Below are 16801 nucleotides of genomic sequence, written 5' to 3'. Positions count from 1 at the left end.
GCTTGTTTGTTTTGAAGACGTTTCGCTTTTCACTCATCCAAGAAGTTTCTTCAGCTCCGCGGAAGCTTCTTACTGAAGACGAGCCGAAGAAGCTCCTTGGATGGGAAGCGAAACATCTTCAAAAGAAAAAAACCCGAAGAAAGTCCAGTTGCCTCCTGAAAATCACCTTCGAGACACTCAAAGTTGGACTTGGAAGAAGCAGGACAGAAAGAGAGTGGGCACTTTTGAATGTTGAAGACCTCTGAAAATACCGCACCCAGCCAAGGAAGCCAACTGGTGGATCGTGGAGCAAATCAAGCCATAGTCTTCACTTGAGTCACAAATAAACAGGCTGAAATGAATGTACTTTGGACATCCCAAAGGTGTTTTTCAAAAGGCAACTTTGAAAACTTTGGGATTTTTCTTTGAAGACCTTTTGCTTCTCATCCAAGAAGCTTCTTCAGCTCTGACTGGATGGTGGGGAATGGAAGGATCTGTACTCCTTGAAAGCAGCTGGTCATTTGTATTCTTTTAGTGAGTGGTTGGACCATAAGAAAGGCTGAGTGCCAAAGAATTGAGGCCTTTGAACTCTGGTGCTGGAGAAGACTCCTGCGAGTCCCTTGAACTGCAAGGCGATCAAACCTGTCAGTCCTAAAGGAGATCAACCCTGACTGCTCTTTAGAAGGCCAGATCCTGAAGATGAAACTGAAATACTTTGGCTACCTAATGAGAAGGAAGGACTCACTGGAGAAGAGCCTAATGCTGGCAAAGATTGAGGGCAAAAGAAGAAAGGGACGACAGAGAACGAGGTGGCTGGATGGAGTCACTGAAGTAGTAGGCATGAGCTTAAATGGACTCCAGAGGATGGTAGAGGACAGGAAGGCCTGGAGGAACATTGTCCATGGGGTCTGGATGGGTCGGACACCACTTCGCAACTAATAACAACAAAAGCGAGTGGTTAAGAGGCCATCCATGTCAAAATTGAACAGCCTTCTCTCAACAGAAGAGGAGGGATACAACAACATCTATCTCCAGTCTATAACACGGACTTCACACCCATTTGCACCACTCAGGTGATCCTGATGACACAGATAAACTTCCAAGTGACCTTAACCATGACTTGCTTAAAAGAATACAAATGACCAGCTGTCTGCAAGGAGTATAAATCCTTCCATTCCCCACAATCCAGTCAGAGCTGAAGAAGCTTCTTGAATGAGAAATGAAACATCTTCAAAGGAAAAAAAAACCCAGAAAGTCCAGTGGCCTCTTGAAAAAACACCTTTGGGACAACCATGACTTGGATGATTGAGAATCTCCATAGACGTCTACTTTGGGCATATTATGTGAACACCTAACTCTCTGGAGAAGCTTGTAATGATAGAAAGCGTATAAGGAAAGAGAAGAGGATAATTAGCAGCAAGGCGAATGGACTAAATTGCAATAGCAATAGATGCACCTTTGGAAGTCTCTGACGAGCCAGGTTGGGGACTGATTGTCTTAGGGAAAATCTGTCTATATGGTCCCTAAAAGTCACTAAACACCTGATGGCACATCAGCCAGTCAGCCAGGAAATCCAGTTGCCCAGCAACATGGTGCAAAAGACAGCTGCTAAATGTATTGGATCTAGGAAGAGGAATTGCTTGGAGGACCAGGACTGCTGGCTGAGAGTGGGTGGTCATTCGATTTTCATAATTGCTGCAAAACAGACTTCCAAAACCTTGTCCTGTTCTTCTCCCAGGGAATTACCAGCAGACCAGGGGTGAACTCTAGCAGGTTCTGACAGGTTCTGGAGAACCGGTAGTGGGAATTTTGAGCAGTTTGGAGAACCGCCAGCAGAAATTTTGATGAGTTCAGAGAACCAGCAAATACCATCTCTGGCTGGCCCCAGAGTGGGGTGGGAATGGAGATTTTGCAATATCCTTCCCCCGGAATGGGGTGGGAATGGAGATTTTGCAGTATTCTTCTCCTGCCACACCCATCAAGCCTACAGAACCGGTAGTAAAAAAAATTGGATTTCATCACTGCAGCAGTCATTTTATTTCTACTATTGTCACATCTTTGACAGATGTTATAGCTTCCACATTAATCTCCCAATCTGGAAAGTTTAAGGTGGAGAAGACAAAAATGACAATTCCACTATTGATCTGGAATGGTTTCACACACACACACACACACACACACACACACACACACACACACACACACACACACACATTTGCTCATTCTCAAGGGAGGACATTCAACACTCCCATTTATTCTACCAGAAGGTTAAATGTACAAACCAAACTTTAAGAGCCATAAAGCTCATGTCTCAATTGTTAATACACAGTCCCTCCTGTTCTGCTTGCTCCTCCTGGAAATGGGGAAGAATATCTAAGCTAGAATATCTGATTTGAGTCCCACATATTGGGAAATTGCCATTGGTGTAATCATGGTCTATGAACGAGCCACAATTGGTTGGAGTCACACAGGTGGCTAAGGATAAACAAACAAAACACATCATGGTATAGTGTTAAATATGAACATAGCAACTCTCTGAAATACCAGAGAAAATGAGCTACAGAAGAATTTCACTTATTCTCCAGCCTTAGGTAAATCACGATCAGCCCTAGAAGGTAGACCCGATCAGGGAACCAACTCCATAGGAAGATTAGAGCTATACTTTATTATGACAGACTATAGTAATGAAATCTTGCAAGCCTGATTGTGCTTTACCTCCCCACACCCATACGAATCGGAGAGGAGTGTGCTTGAACTCTTCTGAATGCTATCTTGTTTCTCAGACTTAAGGAATGATTCAGCCCTCTTTGCCTATTTCCCTCAAGGGCCTCTTCCGGACTCTCTTCAAATACTATAATGTAATCCCAGTTCTTCATCTGTAAGACTGGAATAATATTGAGCCTATTTTGACAAGGACATTCAAAGAAATTTAAAAAGAAATAATCCCAAGGTTCTATCAAAATGATGAAAAGGGAAAGTTGGGCTTTGCAGGGCTTCTTCTACTGCAAAACAAATGATCTTCCTATCTTCCTTCCTTCCTTCCTTCCTTCCTTCTTTCCTTCCTTCCTTCCTTCCTACCTTCCTTCCTTCCTCCCTCCCTCCCCTCCCTTTCCTTGACAAAATCATCTTGCTCTGAAATCCAATTTTTCCTTGACTGCAAGAGCAATTCAGCATTGCTTGCTAAATGTGATTCTCTCCAGAGCTAATAACCCAGTTTTTCCCCCCCTGAGATTGCAGTGTGTAATATAGTTGAGCCACTGTCAGGGGTATTTATTGTCATGAAGATGGTGCCCATGGTGTCACTGATAATCACCCATAATTTAAAAAAAAAAAAGCCGCACACCAACACCATACACAAACACGCTTCTGAGTAATTTCAGTCCTAATTTGTTCTTGTTTCTTCCACCTCCTTGTCCATGTACTTTCATTTTCTAACACCAAAGAGCAAATGTTCAGTTATTTTGCTTGATTATTTGAGGGAGCAAACAGATTTTTTTAAAAAATAATAGCTCACCACAATTTAATGTGTCCTGTAAGAAAGCTATTTACCTCCGTTCTTTTTACAAAGCTGCAATTACTCTGTTATAAGACAGGGATTAGCTTAAGTGTAATTGCTCAAAAATCTTTCATATAAACCCTCTGATTTTGGATCAAAGGAATTATGGAGTACTATATAATTTATCTTAAACCAAGTAGAGGTTTGCTGCATAACCTTCTCTATCATTACTCTGTTTCCTTTCTCATGGAGTCTTTCCACACTGGTGAGATGAAATCTTCCCCACCCATTTTTGAATTCACAGAAAATATGACATTGCCACATGACATTGCCAAATCCTACCAATCAACTACTGTCTCTGTTCCCAGTTACTGTCATCACCTCACTTCCTTCAAATGACCAAACCTAACGGATTTATGCACCTGTCTAAGGCTGCCTTAGACAGTCAGAAGAAAGGGGAAATAGTTATATAATGATGTCTGTCTTGCCATCCATACAGTATTAACTCTTTGGCTGAGGTAAAATATTTTCCACAAGGGAGGCATAGTCTTTACTGTCAATATAACCAATGTGATCATGGTGATATTTTTTTTAAAGCACAGATTCGTATTTATGCAACCCCCAGGGTTTTTTTTTTTCATCTTAAATTACTTTATGGAATTAAACAAACTATTTTGAGTTATATTTATCTGAATTCAGCAACTAATCAAATCCACATTTTGGGCTGAAACTGAGCCACATTGAACAAACTACATTTGACTGGGTTCACATGCTGCACTAAGTTCTAAGCTATGATTTAGAAAGCACAGTGACTGGAGGTGCTGGGTATTAACCTGGTTAATACTTGGGTGGAAAAAAAATAGCAGGAAATACACTCATATCAGGGTTAAAGGTCAGACTGGAAAGTGTAAAGAAAAAAGCCAGGAGAAGATAATGGTAAATCGTGATTACAAATGACCTCTGCCGCAGTATGATTCTCCCTTCTTTGCATTTGGGAGAGTGAGGCTCCTGGCAGTCCTGCAGTTTATGATAGATGGTGTAATTCATTGGATATCACTTAATTAGAACTGCATAGAGCAGGGGTGTCAAACTCAATTTCATTGTGTTTGATCTCAGGGGACCAGGGTGGGTGTGGCCAGGGTGGGTGTGGTTAGCTTGACATCACTCGTGTCTGGGATGCCTGTGGTGGCCCGAGTGCTCTGCCAGCAAAAATGGTCTCCCAATCCCCGTTTTCGGCTAGAACAGTCTCCTGCAACCCTCTGCCAGCAAAAATGGAGCTCGGGAGGGTTGCATGTAGTTTTCCCAATCTTCATTTTCACTGGCAGAGGGTTACAGGAGGCCATCCCAGCCGAAAATGGAGATTTGGAGCCCAATTTTGCTGGCAGAGGCATTGCGGGCCAGTTCTTTGCTGTTTCCAGGGCAGCCCCATGAGCCAGATCTAAGCACCCGCGGGCCAAATCTGGTCCACTGGTCTTGAGTTTGACACTCCTGGCATAGAGAATTCTTGACCACTAAGCTCTCCTGTGACTTTTGTTCCTAGCATTCCTTCTCATCTAAATTAATTTCACTTCTGCTTGTAAGCTTCTCTCTACTAGAGAAATGCAGCAAATTGTCTTCTGCCAGCTTTCACTTTCTTTATTCTTCTCATGAAGCTCAGTTGCCTATCTCTATATGGGAATTAGTTACTCTGTGCCTTCTGCAACAGATGTGCACCCGTTTCTCTTACCATATGTTCAGAGTTTTGCAAAAGAGAGCCTTTTTTGTACAGTCCCTCAAGAAAATCTTGCAAAGAAGAGCAAGGATTTCATATAAAAATAACTTCTTTTTTATATTAAAAAAAAATCTCTGTCTTGTGATAGTTCATTGCTTTTTCTGATTTTCTCCAGGGTTTTGCCCATCATTCACCTGATATTTCTAACCCCACACACAATCTTCCCACGTCTCCCGCCTGTCTTGTCGTGACTTGTCATTCAGCCAAACTCTAAGCTTTCAATTCCTCCCATGACTCAGTCCCACCAACCCCCAGATAACATTAATAGATTGCCAGGTCTGAGTTGCAAAAATCCATACGACCGCTAGATGGCAGCAAAGTGATACAGAGAATTCTATTGGTTTGTTCATTTGCCCTGTTTTTATGCCCCTCCAATGAGAGTTGACCCTGAGCAGTGTAGGTATCCAATACAGTGCAGTAATCAGATTAAAAACAAAATACTGTGGAAAACTCAGCCGCCCTGAGTCTTCGGAGAAGGGCGGGATATAAATGTAAATAAAAAAAATGTAATCTAATGCACTAGGCCCATTATAGCGAACCTATGGCATGCGTGCCAGAAGTGGCATGCAGAGCCATCGCCTGTTGCTCTTCTTGGTTCCTGCGCGCTGGCCAGCTGGTGTTCACGCGCGTGGGAATGCCAGAAACCAAAAGTGCAGCCGCCAGGTGCTCATGCGCATGGTGGGGAAATGATCTTCCGGTTTCCGGCGCGCACATACACATTGGTCACCTGGTCTTCCGGTTTCTGGCACGCATGCACGCGCAAAGACCAACTGGCCAGTGCGCATGCACACACCAGAAATGGGAAGTTCATCTTTCCAGTGTGCGCATGCGTACCGGGTGGCTGCTCTTTTGGTTTCTGGCACTCCCATGCGCATGAAGACCAGGTGGCCAGTGCGCCAAAAACGGGAAGAGTAAGGGGAGCAGAGCTGCCAGCCAGGATGGGAGGCTGGGGGGCCTCCCCATCCTGGGCTTCTTGTGTGGCCCCAGCCCTTCAACCTATGGCACTGATGCATCCGCGGTCCGGAGTGCCTGGCTGGCTCGGGCACACGGGGCAGCGGGGCATCATTTGCTGGCTGGGCAGCCGTCCGTCCTGCTCGCTGTTCCTGCCACCGTGAGGAGCAAGGGGGTGGCGGTGGTTTTCATGCTGCCATTTCTGGCTGGGATACTGGAGCAGCCAGGATGAAAAGGAGGAACTGCCATCAGGGAGGTGAGTTGCCTCAGGAGGCCTAGAGGAGAGCGCAGCATGGAGATGCCGCTGAGGGGTAAGAGGCATGCCAGGCCAGCTGGGAAGCCAATGACCCAAAGATATTCAGGTCCTGATTAATGAAGGGTTTACAAAAAACACCTTGATGTGCACCCAGATGTACACTAGTAACCAGTACCGCTCTTGAAGCAATGATATTTAAGTAAATAAACTGACTGGTCCTGTAACTGCCTGAGCTGTTTTGTTCTTAATTTCTTGCTAGTAGCTATCCACATATTTGCAGTTTCAATACTGTTCAATATGGGAAACATGTATTCATCGAGTTGTATTGTATAAACCCTGCCTCAAGGGGTCTTCATATTCAGTTTGAATTCTGATCGGTTTCCATAATTTGTTTTCTAGATCTTGTCACCCACTAGCCTAGGAAGGAATCTAAGCCTAGGCAATTTAGAATTACAGTAGTTTTCAACTTACAACAGTTCATTTAGTGACCATTCGAGGTTATAACAGCTGAAAAAAGTGACTTGTCACCATTTTTCACACTTATGACCATTGCAGCGTCCCCATAGTTACGTGATTTACATTCAGTTGTGTGACGATTAATTCATAGTTATGATGCTTGCCGTGTCCCGGGATCATATGATCATATTTTACAATCTTCTGACAAGTAAAGTCAATGGGGAAGACATTAACAACCGTGTTACTAATTTAACAACTGCAGAGATTCACCTAACAAGTTGTAAAATGGGGCAAAACTTACTTAACAAATTTTTCACTTAGCAACATAAATGCTGGGCACCATTGTGGTCGTAAGTCGAGGACTACCCGTATAGCTAAATTATTTAGCAGCAAGTTGATGGATGATGTCCCTCTGTGTCCAAAAACTACATCAACTTTCATCAAAGTAGAAAGATACAAAGATAGACAATTGTTGGATCCACATATTACATGCCAGGGGTCTCCAACCTTGGCAACTTTAAGCCTGGCGGACTTCAACTCCCAGAAAGCCATTCTGGGAGTTGAAGTCCTCCAGGCTTAAAGTTGCCAAGGTTGGAGACCCCTGGCATATGCTAACCCAGGGGAGCCATTTTGGCTGGTGATTTCACATTTTGATTTTGTACTTTTTTTCCTCCTAAGGCTTAATGCGTTTTTATTATAGGCTCATTGGAAGTCCCCTAGAACATATTCACCAAAGCAAATAGTGATTCCTTCCCCCATCTGTTCATTCCTCCCTGTGCTTTAGAGCTAGAAAGGGATGGTGACTAGGCAACCGCACTAGACTTATGCCAGACTTGCTTAAGCAAGTTTTAGGAATCACAACTGATTCTATCAATCTAAGCTGTAATTAGGACTGTTGAAACGTAATGGCTGAAATTCACTCAGCGTATTAAACTAAGCAGGGGTGAAATGCTCCCGGTTCGGACCGGATCACCTGATCCAGTAGCGATGGCGGCAGGTGGTTTGGAGAACCGGTAGCAAAAATCCCTGTGCCCCTCTGCCCCCGCCCATGTGATCCCCTTTTGTGACCTTCTGATGAACCAGGTCAATGGGAAAGCCAGATTCACTTAACAACCAGGTTGTTAACTTATCAAACAGCAGTGATTCACTTAATAACCGAAGCAAGAAAGATTGTAAAATGGACCAAAATTCACTTAACAAATGTCTCACTTAACAAAAGAAATGTTGGGCTCCATTGTGGTCGTACAGTGAGGACTACCTGTCCTGTATGTCAGAAGTTGTTAATCAAGGTTTACATATTTCCAGTGTAAACTTGGTATAAAAATTGAGTTTTTACCAATAGGTTTTACTCTGTTGCTTTGCAACCAGCGGGGTTGCAAATGTCTTCTGCAGTTACATTGAATGATTTTTACTTAATCGGCTGCTCAGTGGAAAAGCTGCAAAAGTCGTTCCGAAGCAGCAGGGTAAGCTATTTCCCTTGGGTGGGAATTCCCATCCCATCCCGTCTATTGTCTCTACAGGGTTTCCCCCTCCTGCCTGAAACCAAATGACTGCATTGCTTTGTCGCCATCCTTCTTGTTTCTGGCTGCTCTGAGGCAGGGCTTGGGTGCTTCCCCAAGAAAATATTTTCCTTTCCATGAAAAGCACACGGCTCAGGGGAGATGGAGAATTGGGTTGAGGCGCTGGCTGGCTGCCATTCTTGTGCTTTTCCCAAGGGTCCTCTAGAAGGAGGATTGATGGGAGCACAGAAAGTGGGATAGTGGAGCAAAAAGCCTGCAAAGGATGCAGGGGCAATTTGGGTGAGGCAAAGCGAATGGGAATCTTAATAGACGAAACCAGGCATGTCAAACTCAAGGCCTGGGGCCCAAATCTAGCTTATGGGGTGCTTAGATCCAGCCCGCGGGGCCACCCTTGGAAAAGCAAAGGATCGGCCCGTGGTGCCTCTGCCAGAGAAAATGGGCTCCCAAGCTCTGTTTTTGGCTGGGATGGCTGCCTGCAACCCTCTGCCAATGAAATGGAGCTCAGGAGGGCTGAGCTCCGTTTTCACTGCCAGAGGGTTGCCGGAGGTCCATCCCAGCTGAAAATGGAGTTCAGGAGCCTGCTTTCTCTGGCAGAGGCACCACAGGCCCCCACAGGCGCCCCTGACACAAGTGACGTCAAGCTGGCCATGCCCACTCTGGGCATGTTCACCCTGGCCCCCCGAGGTCAAACACAACCCTGATGTGGCCCTCAATGAAATTGAGTTTGACACCCCTGGACTAAACTGTAGGGGTTAGAAAAGGGAGACAAAATGGTCTTCAGCCATGGCCTTTCTTAGCCATGAAACGTTAAGTGTGACCTTCAGATGTTCATGATGGCTCTTACCTGGGAGATGGAGATGAATAATCTTGTACGTTACTTTTAAGTTCTTGATGGAAAGATTGCATTAAATGTCATACCACAAATAGCCTCCATTATTATAATCTGCTGACTAGAATCAATAGAAGCCTGCAAAATTAATCAAGGAAGAATTGCTGGGTGGTGAAAACTACTGTTTAAAATCTTTATTTTATTTTTTTTGTTTGGAGATGGAGAGAGGCAGCTTAAAAAGCCAGTGTCCTTATTATCTCTGCTGTCGCCCAGAAAGACACTCTCATTTGGTGAACACCTGCCACAATTAGAAATCCAGTTAAAAAACTCCTATACTTTGGAAAGCAGTTATTCAATTTCTACTAGGATGGACTTTTGTGCTATTGATGGCACAGTTCCCTTTGGCTGAGAGAGCCATTTGTTGTTCAGAAATTTATTTGCAGGAAAAAGATTCCTGTCTAAATTAATATGTCTATAGGGATATATGTATCTGAAAGCCTCCTAACTCACAATATCTTCCCAATGAGGAGTTGAAGAATCTATTAAGGAAGGTGATTGAATTTGTCAAGCATAGCTTGTTCCCTATAAACTTCATTATGATGATTTCTTCTGGTGCCATTTCTCTCCAAATGGCCCTCTGCCCACCAGTGCATGCCTTGTGATATGCTACAGCAGCACCGGGTCAAGAAAAAAAACAACAACCCAGAGTAACTATTCTTCTTCAGTGAGTTTCACCGGTTCAAGTTAACTGCTTGTTTATTAGAGTTCTATTCTATCTTTCTCTAAGAGTTTAAGGTACATAGTTATTTCCTCAAATTTTGTCCTTGCATAAGTTTGGGCTAAAAAATAAAGACTGACCCTAAGCAACTGAAGGAGTTTGACATTGGATTTGCCAAGTATTAATTTAGTATCCCCTGAGACCAGAGGTGGTTTCAGCAGGTTCTGACCAGTTCTGGAGAACTGGTAGTGGAAATTTTGAGTAGCTTGGAGAACCGGTAGTAAAAATTCTGACTGGCCCCGCCCCCATCTATTCTCTGCCTTCCAGGTTCCAACTGATTGGGAGGAAAAGGGGATTTTGCAGTAACCTTCCCCTGGATTGGGGAGGGAATGGCGATTTTACAATATCCTTCCCTTGCCATGCCCAAGCCACACCCACTGTCGTGTCCCACTCCTCCGCTGACGGCCGGGTCAGGGAAATCTGAATCAGGCTTGCCTCTGCAGCTCTGCCCAAAGTCCTAGCAAAGTCCTCAGAGCAGGCAGGAGACCAGTAAGTGACTTCAGCAAGATAAGTTCGACTTTGCCTGACTCAGAGACTGCCAGAAAGCAGATTCTTTATATAGGCCATGGGGTGTGGCTCCATGACTCAGCACTCATTAAGGCCTGCCCCTCCCTTCCTTCTGTTGCCTCCGCCTATCCAATCTTCTGATGCGAGGGTCACTCCAATCAGCTGTTGTTGGAAGTAAACTTTCCTCAGGCTCACATGCTGTGGAGGAGGGGGAGGGGTCTAGCTGCTCCGTTTGCCTGGGCATGGAGCCAGGGCTGGAGCCGGGGGATGCTCCCTCCTCTGCAGCCTGCTTGGGCATGGAGCCAGGGCTGGGACCGGGAGGTGCCCCCTCCTCTGCAGCTTGTCTGGGCATGGAGCCAGAACTGGGGCCGGGAGGCATACATTCCTCCGTGTTCGGGAGCAGATAAGCAGACCCCGGCTGCGGTGAGAGCGGACAAGACACAACACCCACCAAGCCATGCCCACAGAACCGGCAGTAAAAAAAATTTGAAACCCACTGCTGCCTGAGAGACAGTCTGGCATACTTGTTAAAGCAGTAGGCTAGAAACCAGGATACCACAAATTCTAGCCCTATTTTTCAATACAAAGTGGGTGGTTTTAGCCCAATCATTCTCTTTCAGCTCTAGGAAGAAAACAATGTCAAACCACTTCTGAAAAATTGTCAAGAAAACTGCAGGATTTTGCCCATGAAGTTGCCAAGAATCAATCTAATACCATAACCAATATACCATAGACCAATGTTTCTCAACCTTTTCTTCACCACGGTCCCCATTTAAAAACCTTTTGTGGCCACGGACTATAGCCATGGACCACCAAGACTTAACTCAAGATTTAAATCATAACATTTCTTCAAGTTTTCGTGGATCCCCTTTGACATCTCGCTTCCCCAGCATTCCACCGACCACAGGTTGAGAACCACTGCCATATGCAGTCGTTGCAGAAGTATTGTATTTAAAGAATACTTCCTTTTTCGTTAATTTAAATGAAGAATATCTACTGCAAAATAGTTTAGGAATCAAATTAGGGCTTTTCTTTATGTGCACAAGCACATTCCAGCAAGCATGTTCTTTTCCTACCCATTGGCCTCACGACATTGTCTTCGTGTCATCCTCAATCCATATCTAGGCCTTTTAAAATTTGTCTTCAGCTGTTCTAGGTTAAATAGGATTCTACATTTTAAACATATACCAAACAATGGTACTTACACTGTGGTTATGATTTTACATATCAACCATTAAGATGACTGCTAGGGTAAACTCCCAGGTGGCATCTCCTGGCCATTTTAAGCTGGCACAGCTACCCTCCCTCCATCCTTCTCTCCAAACCCTGTGATTTGTCTTTTAGGCTCATTCTGCTTTAGGTTGCAGTCTAAAGTCTGGTTCTTTCAAATTGGATTCTGCCTCTTTCCAGGTGACCAAGGTGATTACTGACTCAGAGAAGAGCTGCTGCTGATCAAGAAGGGGGGATTACCCAGGGAAGTGGAAGAAAGAAAGAACCGGCTGTTTATGACTTCACAATAAATGAAGAAATGCTGTTCTTTCCTGCTGTCAAGTGTTGTTCCAAGCTGCTTTTGAACATGGCTCTACCTTTTTTATAATATAGCATTAAACCTGTGTCAAAAAGGAATACAATAATCAGCTGTGCTTTAGCCTGACTGCTTTTGTGAGGATGCATTTAAAGAGAGCTTGATACTTACCCAACATCAGCAAACCCTTGTTGATGCTTCTTGTTTAACTTTGTTAAAAATTGCTACCTCCTCACAGCCCCAACCCTTCCCATAATACCAAGGAGTGCAGTTGATGGATATTTTCCCCAAAGCTGATCACAGAACAAAACAAAGCCAAGAGAACCGATTAGTTGTCGCCTGTAATGTGCCTGTGGCATCATAAAGACAGCACCATTCACTCACCTTGTGCCTGAGAGGCAGCAAATATTGTGCTGATATATATTTTTCTGCTAGCACAAGAACTGGGTAATAGGATATAAAGCAACTCAGAGAAAAAGCTGTAGATGAATAGCAAATACTTACTTCATTCTTTCCTAAAAGCTGTCTGTGGGAGTTCTGTTTTTTATTTCTTTTGATCATTTTAATAAAATTTTGGTGCTTATTCTAAATGAAAGTGATCAATTTTTCGCTTCTTACATACAGAACATACCCTTCTTGTTTTAAGAGATTACAATATATGAGCTTTAGGATTTAATGAGCCATGGTGGTGCAGTGGTTAGAGTGCAGTACTGCGGGCTACGTCTGTTGATCACCTGCTGCCAGCAGTTTGGCAGTTCGAATCTCACCAGGCTTAAAGTTGACTCAGCCTTCCATCCTTCCGAGGTCTATAAAATGAGACCCAGATTGTTGGGGGCAATAAGCTGACTGTGTAAACTGCTTATAGAGGGCTATAAAGCACTATGAAGCCGTATATAAATCTAAGTGCTATTGCTATTTAAAAAAAAAGAAAAATATTTATTTCAGTGAGATTCAAAAAAGAACTATATTTATTTCAGTTATAAATATGTAGATTCAATTACAACATCCATGAAGCTTCCTTATTTCCTTTTATTGCAGTTATGAGTTTGCTAACACCACTAATATTGTGATTCATTATTCACCTGCCTTTTATTTAATTACCCGATGCAATATGATTTGGCTTATCTGGTTGTTAGGGCTGTGATTGTTTATGCAGCATCGTTATATATTAACAGTGTTTATACAGTTTTCATATTCATTTTAAATCATACTGAATATTTAATTTCTATGGGCATTTAAGCTGCTGTTCTTTTGATTTTTCTGCTGATAGCAGGATAGGGTGAACTATACATTTCAAATACTTATATTTAACTCAATTTGCATGTTATCTTGTTTTAAAATGTACATTTAAATATTTGAGCTTGAACAAAGTTCAACTAATAAGAATCAAATTGTTGTTGAAGGAAAGTTGATGTATAATATTTTCTTTCTTTTCAGAACTTAATTAGGGATATAATAAAATCAGAATACAATTAAACATGCTCAAATATGTTCTGAAAACAATCCCCTACAGATATACTTCAGCATAAAGCTGCCTAAGATTGCTTGACTAGTTGATTTATCTATCAGTCAAGACAACCAATAACGCAACCTTATCCATATTGGATTACAAGTAAGTCTTAATGAATTAAAGGGGAATTTGCTCCTGGCAAGCTTGAAATCAGATTTCAGTCTGAATCTTGCAGCTGTAGCTTTGTTTCTAGCTCTCATTTTAGCACTAATTTATTTGGCTTAGATTTCACTTTCTTAATGTCTGCTTGTCAGGCTGCTCTTCATAAGCCCAGGAGGAGAGCCAATTAAAAAAAAAATGACAGCAGCAGTACTGTCTGCCTTCTTTGATGCTGAGCAATTTGCATCTGCTCTCAAGCCTCTAGTAGGAGGTTTTAAGAAGATTTGGACAAGAGGATCCATCAATACAGTTGACTTACAACTGTTCATTTAGTGCAGGGGTGTCCAAACTTGGTCCCTTTAAGACTTGTGGACTTCAACTCCCAGAGTCCCTCAGCCAGCTTTGCTGGCTGAGGGACTCTGGGAGTTGAAGTCCACAAGTCTTAAAGGGACCAAGTTTGGACACCCCTGATTTAGTGTCAGTTCAAAGTTATAATGCCACTGAAAAAGTGACTTAGGACCGTTTTTCACAATTGCACCACCCCCATGATCATGTGCTCAAAATTCAGGTGGTTGGCAACTTTTTGATACTTCAGACCAGTAGTGGGTTTCAATTTTCTTCACTACCGCTTCGCTATTGGGAGCACATGGCACTTCTGCGCATGCGCACAGCATTTTTGATGACATCCGGGTGGATGGGCAGAGCCTCCCACTGCCGCTACTGGCTCGCCCGAACCAGGGCGAACCGGTAGCAACCACCACTGCTTCAGACTGTTGCTGTGTCCCAAGGTCATGTGATCAGTTTTTGCGACCTTCTGACAAGCAAACTCAATAGGGAAGCCAGATTCACTTTACAACCATGTTACTAGCTAAACAACTGCAGTGATTCAATTAATAACTGTGGCAGGAAAGGTCGTAAAATGGGGCAAAACTCAATTAACAAACATCTCATTAACAACAGAAATTTGGGGCTCTATTGTGGTCGTATGTCAAGGACTATATGGGATTTGAGAAGCGCATTCCAGAAACTCCAATCATCCCATAAGCTAATTTTATTTCATTATCTTTTAAATAAATCAATTTTATTGTTTAAGTGAATCTTTAAGAAACTACTGTCATGCAAAACTTTTCAACAGAAGCAAAGTATAGATACATACAATATTAACAAAATAATATACGTTCAGAATTAATAGGAAGTAACAAGAAAAATGAATTATGGCCGCTGATGTTACAAACAACTTCAAAAGAAATTAACCATATTGGTTGAAACTCTTATTCTTTGCCCTTTTATTTTAAAAAGAATCTAATTAAATATTTATTAAAAAAACAAATTAGATGTAAAGTTTTCCTTCTAAGAATGTTGGATAATTCAATTGGCCTCATAGCCCCAAATGCCGCAATGCTTGATGTCTTATTAGATTCTTAATTCTTAATTTGCAGCCAAGAGGAACATGTGCATCTTATCACAATGTGATTGATGTAGTTATATTAATCCTGTTGAGGTCTACCTAAAATGTGACAATAGGACAAAAACAAATCATATGAATTAATGTTCCAGCTTCTGAGGTGCATCTCCAAGAGCGAGATAGCTGCAACATATTAATACATTCTTGTCTGATATATATGCAGCAATTTTACTTGTACTGAGTTCATTTGAAATCATAGCTACTAAATGGTAAATTGTGTAAAGCAAATAGCCATTGATTTATCATGTGAGGACATTCAAATCCGTTGTTCCAGAATCACACAAATAATTAACATTGATTCCATCAATTTCCCATTAAAATTATTTTGCAAACCTTTTAGAAACAGTCTTCTCATAATTAAGTTAATCCAAAGTCATCATGTAAGAGGTCTAGTTTATCTCCACTGCAAAGCAAGCTGAGATGCTATTTTTAACTTGGGATGGTTATCCCACAATGTAAATATTTCATGGATAAAGAGATCCAAATTATATCTCTGATTCAAAGCTCCGATTTATCCACGCTGGAGGAGGAAAGCTCTATGGGAGTTCAGGATAATCTTGTTTTTTTCCTCAGGAAGAGAGCCTATATGTGAAGTTCAAGAGTTTCTCTGGGCTAATCCATAATCTATTATTTCATTAATGTCTTTGATCCTGTGACATTTCCTCTGACACCTGCACAGCACACCCAAGAGCTAATTAGCAAAGCAACCAACAGAGAGAGCAAGGCATGATTTCCAGTCACCTGGAGGTGACATTTTCTTCCCTTGATGTTCTTGCTGCAGTTGATAAAAGCTGCAGTGTTGATCTTAGAACAAGAGCTTTTGGAGTGGTACAAAAAAACCTTAGCAGACAAATCTGCCTTCGGTCAGGTCAGAGAAGCAAATGTCTCAGATGGAAACTGAGGATACCTGGGAATGGAGGAATCCCATCACTCAGCAGTGGGTTGGGTTGCTAGCCATCTTTGGCAAGGGAGTGTGAGATCTGCTCTGAAAAGAGTTGGCCATTTGCAGGCTCCCTTCAAAACCTGGACTTGAAGATAGCAAATGAAATGAAATACAGATAGTCCTAGACTTATCACCATTCGTTTAGCAACCTTTCATAGTTATGACAGGTCTGAAAAAGTTCCTTCCAACTGGTCCTTCCACTTTCGATCATAGCGTCCCCAGAGCTACGTGATCAAAATTTGTACACTTGGTTTGTGGTGGATGCAATGTCCCAGGGTTATGTGATTGCCATTTGCAATCTTCCCACTGACTTTTGACAAACTCAGTGGACGAAGCTGGGTTCACTTAATAACCATGTGATTCACCTAACAAGGGTGGCAAACCTCACTTAACAATGCCTCACTTAGCAATAGACATTTATTTATTTATTTATTTATTTATTTATTTATTTGATTTTTATACCGCCCTTCTCCCGAAGGACTCAGGGCGGTTTACAGGCAAAAATAAAACAGATAGTACAATATACAATTTAAAATGCAATTAAAAAACTTATTTTAAAATTGGCCTGAAAAGTATACAATGAACTAAAAACCCCATTTAAAATTAGTTAATAAGAATTTAAAATTTAATAAAATTCAATTTAAGCCAGCCCCGCGCGAATAAAAAGATGTGTCTTCAGTTCGCAACGGAATGTCCAAGGTCAGGTATTTGGCGAA

The sequence above is a fragment of the Ahaetulla prasina genome, chromosome 1 (assembly GCF_028640845.1).
Source record: "Ahaetulla prasina isolate Xishuangbanna chromosome 1, ASM2864084v1, whole genome shotgun sequence".
In the NCBI taxonomy this organism is placed as follows: Eukaryota; Metazoa; Chordata; class Lepidosauria; order Squamata; family Colubridae; genus Ahaetulla; species Ahaetulla prasina.
This window is presented reverse-complemented; position numbering follows the sequence as displayed.